The sequence below is a fragment of the Thermobia domestica genome, chromosome 5 (genome assembly GCF_964235325.1).
Source record: "Thermobia domestica chromosome 5, izTheDome1.hap1.1, whole genome shotgun sequence".
In the NCBI taxonomy this organism is placed as follows: Eukaryota; Metazoa; Arthropoda; class Insecta; order Zygentoma; family Lepismatidae; genus Thermobia; species Thermobia domestica.
This window is the reverse complement of record NC_137458.1, coordinates 320,312,280-320,325,114: the sequence shown is the minus strand read 5'-3', so window position 1 is coordinate 320,325,114 and position 12,835 is coordinate 320,312,280.

Genomic DNA, 12,835 nt, shown 5'->3' with positions numbered 1-12,835 from the left:
CAAACCATTAAAAATATCTTCGATATTACATAAAACAGAAAAATATTTTCTGAGATAAATCAAAGCATTGAAAAATGAAAGATGGCGCAGGTATTCAACAGCATTAAACAAGCAAAGTTTTGTTTCTACGAGTATCTAGTATGAAATTATTGTAGCGTAGACCTATGATTAATACAAAAATCATGAGTGGCTGCTGAAAGTACACAGTAATTTTTTCTTCTGTTGTTTCTCCCCCTCGCCTCCTCCCTTGTTCTGTACATACAACAGCACAAACCACAATCTGGGTGAAGGACAGGAAACAGGTGTCTTTGGCCAAAAAACAAACCAACAACAGAACAAAAAGAGTTTCATGTAAAAATTAAGACGAAGAGTTGAAAAAAGAAAAGAAAACAAAAACATTTTGTAGCAGTGGTATGATACATGTCTGTACTTTACTGTGTAACATTAAACTGTATTGAAAAAAAAATTAAAAAAAAAACAAACAAATGATGTAATCATTGTTACCGAAAGGTCATTTAAATTACACCAATCAAATATGGTTGCTTTAGCCTCAAGGCGGCCTGGCCTATTGCGTTTCAATTAAGTATATCACTTTCTTTGTTTTTTTCTCTAAAAAAAAGTATCTTGATATTTGCAACATTGACAATCGTAAGAATTTAACAATGAGAATCGTTAAATCTACGCCAAGAGAAGTGAAGTCCTTAAGATTTCTTAAGTAAGAAATATAAAGCATATTACAACAAATAAATTTACAACGACAAATAAATTTACAAGGGCAAATAAATTTATTTGTCGACAAATAAATTTACAACGACAAATACATTGGGAAATTTGTCGACAAATAAATTTACAACGACAAATATAGAGCATATTATAACAAATAAATTTATTACAACAAATAAATTTATTAGGGCGAAACAAAAACTTCAGACTCTTCCACTACCAATGAATTATCATAATGATATAATATTGACAGCCGAGAAAAAAATAATTAAATCTTTCCAATATTTTAATGCAAAAAAAAAAAAATCTCCTTCACGTTATTAGAACAATTGAATGAAGTTCGTGTTAATAGCTAAGAGTAGAAAAATTTTCACACAATTTTCAAATCAACTAATTAACAATGAAAACTATATGAAAGATTCTTTAAAAAAAGAAAAAAAAAGACCTTTAGGATCTATGGTAAAATTTTTAAAAAAGACAGTGTCCAGGAGAAAATCGGAAGCAAACAAATTACAAGAAACAAAAATAGGCCAACGTGTAACGACTTTATCATTTTATGCGATTCAAAAGTGATAATTTCTTGGAAAGAAGTATCTGAGCCCCAAATTTGTCTGTAGGTACTGCCATGCCTTTCAGGATTAAGTTTCTGAAATCAGATTATAACTATTATCAAAAACGAATTTTATGGAACATTAGTGACATTGAGAGACTTTAGGTCTCCATAGCAAGCAGACCGAAGATACGTGACCATGATGGGAAGAAGAAACCTTAATAAAACAGTGACTATTGTCCACAGTACGCAAGACTAACTACTGGAACTATTCATGGTAAGTACGACAAAAACAAATCGAACAGCAAAGATTTTGCATTGCACAAAGGCCAAAAATATTTAGAACTAAGATTGTCCATTGAACGTAGGACAAAAAGAAATTAAACAACAAGAGGTGTCCGTGGTACGAAGGACTAGAATAAATTAACCAGCAAAAGCTGTCAATAGTACGAAAATAAAAACAAACAGTAAAAGTTGTCCATGGTACGAAGAACAAAAACTAAACAGTAAAAGTTATCCATGGTACGAAGAACAAAAACTAAGCAGTAAAGGTTATCGATGGTACGAAGAACAAAAACTAAGCAGTAAAGGTTATCCATGGTACGAAGAACAAAAACTAAACAGCAAAAGCTGTCCATGGTACGAAGACAAAAATAAATTAAACCGCAAAAATTGTTCATGATACGAAGGACAAAAACAAATTAACCAGCAAAAGCTGTTCATGGTACGACGAATAAAAACAAACAGTAAAAACTCTCCATGGTACGAAGAACAAATAGTAAACGGTGAAAGTTATCCATGGTACGAAGAACAAAAACTAAACAGCGAAAGCTGTCAATGATACGAAGAACAAAAACAAGTACCAAAAGGTGTCCATGGTACGGACAAAAACAAATTAAATAGCAAAAGTTGTCCATGGTACGAAGAACAAATACTAAACGGTGCAAGTTATCCATGGTACGAAGAACAAAAACTAAACAGCAAAAGCTGTCTATGATACGAAGAACAAAAACAAGCAGCAAAAGCTGTCCATGGTACGAAGGACAAAAACAAATTAAATAGCAAAAGTTGTCTATGGTACGTACGAAGGACAAAAACAAATTAAACAGCAAAGGTTGTCCATAGTACGAATGACAAAAATAAATTAAAGGCCAGATCGTCTAAGGCTAACCACCAAAGCATATTAAGTGTTCATCGGCTCGCGTTAAGTAGTATGCGTACCACAGGTTGAGAAACCATGGTACTCAAGACAAAATTTCATTGAATAAATAAAAAACTGAACCATAGAACGATGCCTAAGGGTTCTACATCACGCCTATGGGTTTGTTGAGATTGTTTCGTTTCCTCCTATGCTAGCAATCCTTCCAGTATTATTCACTTTCATTAAATTCTCTAATTCTTTACCTACGGTTGAGGTTAGATTTACATTGTTTTTGCACTACCCAATCATGACGAAATATCACGTGGTATTATCATTGTGATAAAGGTGACATAAAACGAGCCCTGCGGGGCTTCTAACCCCTTTCGTTCGCTTACGCTCACTCAGCTATATTTCGTAGTGTAGATAAATAACCTTTTCTTATCGATAAAGTTGAGTATGCGAAGTGGACTAATATCACGTGACAAGTTACGCTCGGGTGGTGGAATTTCAATGTAAATTTGACCTCACCCTTACGTACAGGGCATAACCGTGGGACAAAAAACTAAAAGAAATTTCATTTCAGTGCAGGTACAATAGCGTAATAATAATAATAATAATAATAATAATAATAATAATAATAATAATAATAATAATAATAATAATAATAATAATAATAATAATAATAATAATAATAATAATAACAACTTCTTATTCAAATAATAAATAATGTATATTAGTAAATACAATAATTATGTGTTTTAAATATATAATTACAATGCATTTTCGATAATATTATGTAGTATATTACAGTGCCTAGATATCATAAAATACTACGTAATTTCGACTTTTTATATATACAGATAGACTGAAAAAAAAAGTTTTGCCTAACCGAACAGAATGCTCCATTAGGAAGCAAATGAAAGCGTGTTTTGCTTGAGGAAACACTCAAACCCTCTAATCCCCTCCCCAAAAAAAGCAACGCAGAAGAAAGTGTATTCACAATCAATGTACACAGTTATATATATATATATATATATATATATATATATATATATATATATATATATATATATATAGAGAGAGAGAGAGAGAGAGAGAGGGTAATCGAAGTACTATTTCAAGACATAAAATGGCTTTTCATGACGTAAGCCTGAAGGTGGAAAAAAAATTTTCTTCAGAAACGTAAAATGAAAACAAAACACATACAAAAAAGAAAGACAAATTAGGGTGAGTACTATCTTGAAGGGGCCAGAGGAGAGCGGGACTATAAGAGCCTGGAGGTTGTTTTAGAAAACAAAACCAAAAGAGAGAGAAATTATGTTCCAGTGCAGAAGAGAATGCGATGATGTCTTGTAGCTATGACTGTGAGAAAGACGGACAGAAGCGTGAGTGGCATAATTAACCTTCTGGGACAATTAAAGACGAGGGGGAGGTAAAGCGGCACTCCCTCCCCGATATGGAAACCTCCTTGGAGAAACAAATGCTAAGATAATAATGGCGCCATGAAGCTACAAGATGCCATCGAAGTTTGCTACCTTCTGTTCTAATGGTGGATACTGATTTCTATTTTTCTTCTCTCTCTCTCTCTCTTTTTAACACAGGAAAATAAGAAGTAAAATTAAAACGCTTTCTACAAAAGCCTTCAGGGAGAGGAAAGAAGAATCTGGGATAATGAACATGGAAGACATTTTTAGGGTTTCCGTAGTACTGGATGCCTTTGTTGATCTGCCTGATTTCCTTAATATAATTCCTTGAAGAAACTCTTTTGTCTTGTTGCTCTAAAGCACTTACAAAAAATATTAATTTATGCGACGATTTACATCCTTAACATCATCATAATTATTTTGCCATTGTTGGAAGTCAATTTACGGCAAATTGAAGTTTCTTTCCAATATGTTGACGTAGGAATGATCTTCCTTAGCATAATTTTCCTTCTTTCCTCCCTCATTTTCCTTTCATTGCGTCTCTCACAGTATTATCCTTCCCAAATAATATTCTAACTAATCCTCATCCCTGGTCTAGTGGCCTGCTGTTGTTGCACGAGGTGAGGACATTATCGTTCAGATACAAGGATATTTCCAAAAGTTTCAAGTCTGGCATTGAAATATTGCGCAACTGGTAATAATCCCACTGAAACATCACGCCACTAGTAATAGGTCCACTAAAATATCGCGCCACTCGTAATAAGTCCACTAAAATATCGCGCCACTGGTAATAAATCCACTGAAATATCACAACACTGGTAATAATTCCACTGAAACATCACGCCATTAGTAATAAGGCCAATAAAATATCGCGCCACTGGTAATAAGTCCACTGACATATCGTAATAAATCCACCGAAATATCGTACCACTGCTAATAAGCCAACTGTAATATCGCGTTACTGATAATAAGTCCAATGAAATATCGTGCCACTCGTAATAAATCCACTGAAATATCGCGCCACTAGTAATAAATCAACCGAAATATCACGCCACTTGTAATGAGGCTACTAAAATATCACGCCACTGGTAATAAGTCCACTGAAATATCGCGCCACTGGTAATAAGCCCACTGAAATATCGTGCCACTGATAATAAGTCGAATGAAATATCACGCCACCGGTAATAAGGCTACTAAAATATCGCGCCAGTAGTAATAAGTCCACTGAAATATCGCGCCACTGGTAATAAGTCCACTGAAATATCGCGCCACTGGTAATAAGCTAACTGAAATAACACGCTACTGGTAATAAGCCCACTGAAATATCAAACCACTGGTAATAAGCCTACTGAAACATCGTGCCACTGGTAGTAAGCTAATAAGCCCATTGAAATATCACACCACTGGTAATAACCTGTTCAAGGCATTCAGTGCCATCTATGGAAGAAATAATGTATCAGCTTAAACTGTCTAGCTGCATCAGTTCGTTGGATGCAGTCATTTGCAGTCACTCACTGTGCGTTGCTCCAGCCCATACAGCTATTGTTACCAAGGGTGCAGTACTAAATCTGGGCACTGAATCTCCTCGAAGACAATCTCTTACGGAAACAACCGTGTCAAACTGTAACAACAGCCCTGTGGACTGGAGCATTGTCATGTAATGTGTCAGAGTTCAACACATAGCGATTGATTCAAATGACTGCCTCCAACGAACTGATGTAGCTACACAGTTGAAACTGGTAAATTATTACTCCCATAGATGGCACTGTATGTCATGAATGGCCGCAGAACCATAGGCGCAATATTTTATTGTCAGTCCGGAAACATTTGGAAATACCCTTGTACCACTTTCCTAGGAGCACACGTGGTAGTGCCTACGAAGGCTAGTGGTCGGCATCGATGGGTAACTGCAAAAATAAGGTTGAAAAATATGTTGTCCCAATGTAGTTCAAAGTGAATGTTGGCTATCCGACAATTTGCCGCTATTTATGCAACAGTTTCAATCGCAATTTTACTTCATAATTTGCTACCTTACTTCTTGAAGTTTAGCATCTCTTTTCAACACTGAGACTGTATGAAACTTGTTTAAGGTGGATTCTGAACTACCTAATGCATTCAAATTCCAACACTTTTCCACCGGAAAGCGAAACCTTGAACCAAAGGTGTGCGTGCACAGCCACTAGACCAGCAGAGAAGGTTTTTATTTCTTTCGTGCGCTAACAATTGAATTCGTTGGCAAATGATCAGCAAAGCATCCAATTATAAATTAGGCAAAAGGTTGGCCTAGTCTACCATTTTGTGCTCTACTATTTTCAATATTTGTTCATTGATTCGAACTGTATCTAAACTGCATTCACTAAGCCCTGACTGAATTGTATACATTTAGAAGCCACTGAATTGGAATGTGGCTAATACTAACATTTTTGGTAGGATACCGCAGTATAATTCTGGGGACCCTTTCTAATGCGTATTTGTGTGTTCCGTTGTCTGATTCCATCTACAAGATATCAACGAGAATTTTAATACAAATATGGGGACCCAAGCAAAAATTGAGAAGAGAAAGGAAGGTGCCCCCAAATCCGCATTCGTGGGTATATGCTCGACCATTAAGAAATACAGAAGTTGATTCGTTGTACTGTATATCTGACCGTTTTCGAATCAGTGCTGTCACCTGGTGTATCGTGCTGGAACTATTAGTTTGCGGGCGAGAGCAGTGTTATGTCCCACCCTGTAGGTGCGTGGGTGTTAGAAGTAAATGGCGCCGGAAATCAACCGGTAATAGTAAGATTACGTAATGGCCCTTTTGCATGCTAAGTTTTCGTACGTACTCATTGTGAAAGAGTATTTGGAGAATGGGTTAACACACGGGGTGACTACTGCGAAAGATATTATGGCCCGTTACACATAACAGATTTCCCTAGCGGAACATTCACCCACGACAGCCACTACAGGAAGGGCTGCAAGCAAGTGACATCCATAGTACTACGGGGATCCGTCGATTGGCGAGCCGAGAAAATTCCCCGACACAACGTGATATAAGCCACATATTGCACCTCGCAAAGTCAACTGTGAACAAAGCAATTTGCAAGCGTCTCAGGTTGAAATGTGTGCAGAAGGCTTGTGTAAACCACCTGCTACCGCGTCACATTGCCGAACATAATTCGTACTGCACAAAAATGTATGAAAAGTACTTGGCGGGTTTGAAATGGAAGGAGGTTGTCATAATGGGTGAATCACATGTCCATCTCACTGCTGATATTCATATTCGGATGATCGCATACCGTGACATTGACGGTAAGGGGCGCAGCAACTTTGTACGTCAGTGCAGGGAAAGTTTCCCTCATTGCTTTATGGTTGTTACAGGATTCGAATATGAAGGTAAGTTGATGATACCAAGATGCACAAAAACGTGAAGGTGAATGCAAGATACTTTCAAGAATCCAGTCTGACACCTATCTATCGGAGAGACATTCGACAACTGTATGGAATGGACAATCCATATTGACAAGGTTTCGAGTCATACCGCCAGAACATCACTATGTTTTTATCAGAAAATAGCAGAGGAATTATGAATTCGTGTCATTCCGGTTGAAGACATTCCTGTAAAAAGCCCAGACGCCAGTCCAATTGACTTTTGCGCATTTGATCTCTTGAAACGACGCCTTCAACATTGCCGCCCGCGCACCCTGAACAGTCTATGGAAAGTATATAGAGAGGAGTGAGACAGAATTTCCATGCCTGTCCTGCGCCGGAGCTTGCTGCAATGGAAACTGCGATGCCGTGTGATAGTCCACACTGCTGGGGCTCTAATAGAACATGATCGGTGGTGGCGGCGCAGTATCTCTTAAGGTGAGTACCCGTCAAAAATGTTCGAATATAAAACGAACAGCCTTCTGTATAGCGAATACTTACCACTCTATACTCACGTTAAATTTAAGTCTCTCTGGACTATGAAAATGTTGGGTGGATAAACTCTGTATACTCCAGTATAAGCATTATTTCACCTCTGGTAAATTTATTCACTAGGTAAATCAATGGAGACATCAAGAAGCCAGAATTGGGCCAACTTTGTTAAACTGGTATGAAAAAATCTCTATATCGGTGTATAAGAATCGCTTCATTCTTTTATCTAGTTTTAGAGGAAAAATTAAGTCTTATAAGGTAGGAAATAGGTCTTATTAAAAAAAAAAAAATAGATGAAATGCCCGTTGTTCGCACGGCATGAATAAATATATGGAAAATATTTGGAAGTCCGTTCACTCTAAAAATACAAAGTTCTGAGAAGGTGTAACGATAAAAATCCGTTAAAAATATTTTTGAAATAAACATTTGAACCCATCTACCCATTTAGGATACGCCTTTTAATCAAAATGATGTGATAAACATCCAGGTTGAAATAGTTACTAACTATACCCCAAAATTCATTTTATGCGGATCAGCCGTTTTCCCATAATGTGATCACAAACAATATATAACATTGGTTTTGGACATTTTATTTTTCATCCTATGAGGATGGGGAGTGAACTTGAACTTAAAGGACATTGAGAGCGTCTCTACTCATCTTAGTGGCCCCAAAAATTTTGGGTTGGAGATTAATATCGGTTGCTTTCAATTAATTATATATGCCATCCATTCCCACTCCCTCACATATCCTCACCTTCTTATAAATGGGAACTGCATTTGCACTTAAACGGCATCTGAAGTGTCATTCTTCATCTCAGCCACCCGAAAAACTATGAATTGACCATTAATATTAGTCGTTTTCGATTATTATTATTATTATTATTATTATTATTATTATTATTATTATTATTATTATTATTATTATTATTATTATTATTATTATTACATATTACACCTTCCCGATAATAGGTTTATGGGAATATTTGAATCCTTTCCGCCTTAGAAAATGTTTTCAATGAAAATTTTACAACTCATGTGTAGGGAACCAACTTTGTTTTTATGTTATGAAGTGTTACCTAATATGTTAGGTACGATTGTAAAGACCTACCACTAGACCACTAGGTGCATTAAGGGTGTTTTACGGTACAAATTTGAAGTATAATAATATATAAGATGCGACAAATACGGTATTTTATAAAAATAAGTCGGTCTTTCGAGAGAAAAAGAACAGCCGAAATTAGACGCGATGAAATTCTTAAAAATAAAGATTGACTTACGTTTTCCTCTGCTGAAGAATACAATTTTTAAAAACTGGAGTATTAAAATTATTCATACTTTTATTAGCCATCATCTTGCGAATATTAGAAGTTGTTAGGTCCGAAGGCTCACCTGAAAAGAAAACAGAACGATTTCAATGTAAGCATAGTTAAGAATTCAATAATAATAATCCAACAAAAGGAATACCTACATCTAAGAAGCACATTCTTTACAGAAACAATGAATTCTATTTGATTTTACGCTGTCCAACACTGTAATTGGACACTCAACGTGTGGCATTCCATTCCAAATAAATAGAAGTTACTGTATATAGCTTCCATTGACCCATAACATACGTACAGCATTCAATAGGAAAATAAGCAAATATAAAAAACCTAGCAAACGAAATCAAAAAGTTATCGAAATGTCAGAAAGTTACAGTAACACCAATCATTATCTCAACTACAGCAGTTGTTTCTAGTACTGTATATTATGATTACTCTGTATACATTTAAAAGTAGCTGCCGTGCCATTGCTTATTAAAATTTTACAATCAAGTAATACTAGAAATCCTATTCTAAAAATCCACCAATCACACTTATTTTCTGTAAGTTGGCCACGTTTCAATGGAACCGATGGTGGCCAACATAGACAGGTTTCACTGTATAAAGAATATACCTGAATCATTTTCTGAGGTTCTACAGGATGAGGCAAAAGACTGGATACACCCCTATAAAAGTCAAACGATGTGAGGAATCATAATGTCGTTTGATATCGGGTGTCTATAGGTGGGGGCGCGGCTTATAGGAGCTATGGCGACAGCGGCGGCCATATTGAAGTCCGCCATCTTGGGTTTACGTTACATTTTTCAAATGAGAAGAGGGTCATGTCGCATATTATTTTAGACTGCCTTTTTCTGTGAAATAAATCTGTGTAATCCGATTTGCAATATCTTTATTTGTGTAGGAGTTCTGACCTGTTAAATTTAGAACACTTGTCAGGGTCGGCATTACAGCGGAGCTCAATGACCTGCATTGCGCTCGATACACAACAGAATTTTTTTGCCAGTCCTGCTGCACACGTCGCAGTGTCTGTGGGTTAAGAGAGGCACACGCCTGCACAATACGCCGGCAGAGATTGGTTACATTGTTGATTTTACACACAACTGATTTCAAATGACCCCACAGCAGGGAACGGTGATGGCCATTCCATAGGACCCCTTCTACCTATCCAATGATCGGGAAATTGTTCATCCACCCAAAAACTGTATGACGTCGTAGCATAGTGGGGAGGTGCACCATCTTGTTGGAAGAAAGTTGGGAAATCACCCTACGGATTCAAAACGTTGAAAACCCATAATCACGGAGCATGTTAAGATACCTTTCCCCATTCAAAGTTCCATCGATAAACGCCGGACCCACGGTCTTGTGTCCCAAATAACACACCAAACCAACACTTTTCCACCACCAGCATCTTTACAGAAATCCACCCACGAGAGGTTTGCATCTGACCGGTAATAGTGATTCTGTTTGTTTACCTCACCTTGCACATAAAAGTTAGCTTCGTCTCTGAACAACACCTATCGTATGAAATTTGGATTACTGTCGCACTGATCTAGAGCCCATTCTGCAAGCTGTAACCGCCGATCAGGGTCATCCTCCGAGAGATGATGTTGCAACTTTTAACTGTACGAGTGCCATTGGTGTGTGTGCAACACACGCAGGATTGAACGCTGACTGACACCGGATATTGCTGATAACCGGTGCGTACTGCGATGTGAACTTTTCACAACCGATGCCACAATTGCTGTTGCAATCTCCTCGTCGGTGACTGTTCTTGGACGTTCACTGCGTGGCTTGTTTGCCACAGAACCTATTGCACGAAATTTGTCCAACAACTTGGAAACTGTCATAGGTGAAATGTCACTTCTGTCACGATGCCGGTCATTGAAGTCACCAGCAATCATTCTGCCACTTCGTTTACCACTCATTAACACAATTTCAATGTGTTCCTCCTGTGTAAGTGCCATTGTGGATCACCTGCATCCAGTGGCGGCGATTGGACGTTAAAAGTGGGGGGCAAGACATAATCTGAATATTTATATATCGATGTTAGTTTTCCTGGTTGAAGAAAGGTTGTATAACTAATAGTATAGTATCTTTTTCAGTTAAAGTACCGTATATCGTATTTCATATTTTATTAAGTAAATTGACAAGAGCAACGCAAGTAGTTACTAGCCCTTTGTACTCTTAAACAACGAAAGTGTAAGAAGAGATTTGATTCCTTGCTTATGAACATCTTAAAATTCTGTCTGGAAAATTGTGTGATCAGATAATTTAATAACAAATTTGCAAAACAAATAAATAGGAGGGATAATATTAATAATAGCAATGAAAAATGAGGCTTGTTTTCTAGAAGTTGTATTGAAACTGGGGATTAATGAACAACTGGGGATTAATAATATGTAATTGCAATATTAATTACTTTGAATTGCAATTAACACGAAGTTCCTGTAGCTTTCTTAATTCCACGGGAAGACAAATAACCAATACGTACTCACACAACGGCAAATATTATATCGCACCATTTTCTTTCTGTGAACCTGCAATGCATACAAAAACTTTACATTTCCAAATAAAACTATATACATTAAGGGGTCACTTCAAAAAGTGGAGGACAACTGACCCCTCTTGTCCCCCTAATCGCCGCCCCTGCTTGCAACGATAAAGAAAATTGATCACCTTCTTGTAATTTTAAATTTTAACAGTTCATTACTCCTACACAAATAAAGATATCGCTAAACTGATTGCACAGGTGTATTCCTCAGAAAAAGGCAGTCTAAAATCATATGCGATTATGACTGCCTTCCCATTTGAGAAACGTAACCCAAATCCAAGATGATGGATTTCTAAATGGCCGCCGCTCTCGTCATAGCTCCTGTAGAATAAATTGCGCCCCCACCTATAGACACTCCATACCAAACGACATTATGATTCCTTACACCGTTCGACTTTTATAGAAGTGTATCCAGACTTTTGCCTCACCCTGTACATATTAACTATAATAGCGTTTCAACACCCTCGTACAGTTCCCTATATAGTGGTTTAGTTGTTAGCGTTTCTCCGAGCAACTTTCATCAATACGAGGCGCTCTTAATATTTTATGATGATAAATACAAAACTTACGCAAGCATACATTAAATGGGTTGGGCTACGGAGTTTAATGCCATACGCGATTTGTAAAGCATGACGTTCTAAAATTTGAAGTTTGCTATAAAGGCCGATACCTGCTCTAGCCAAAACTGTATGACCAATTTGATTTGATTTTCAATTTTTAGCATCCCTTTTGAGCAGCGAGGCTATATGAGACGTGAACCTACAGTCTAACGTGTGATCCGAACCGCATGAGCTCCGCCGGGAATCGAACCCAGGTCTCCCACTACAAAGGTACGTACACTAACAGCTTAGTCACGAGAAACCTCGCTGTATGATTAGGTTTGAAGCTTGAGCGAAGAAACGCCTTGTAAGTTTGACCAAGATGGCTCACCGACAACGCTTCCGTGGTTCTCAAAAGTGATTACACCCACTTCATATATACTCCAAAATAAATATGCAGGTATGTATTTATTTATTGAGTACTACTGACATAATACTTTTTTCATTTCTTTCTTAGTGGTTGGATCAACTTCACATAGACCTCTATACCACAAATATAAATATGTCTCGTATTCTCTTATTTATTGTGCACTAACGAAATCTGGAATCATGTGGGATTGAAAGCACTGGCTACGTGCTAAATACTGATGTAAAACATTTGCATTGTTTTCAAAGTGGCTGG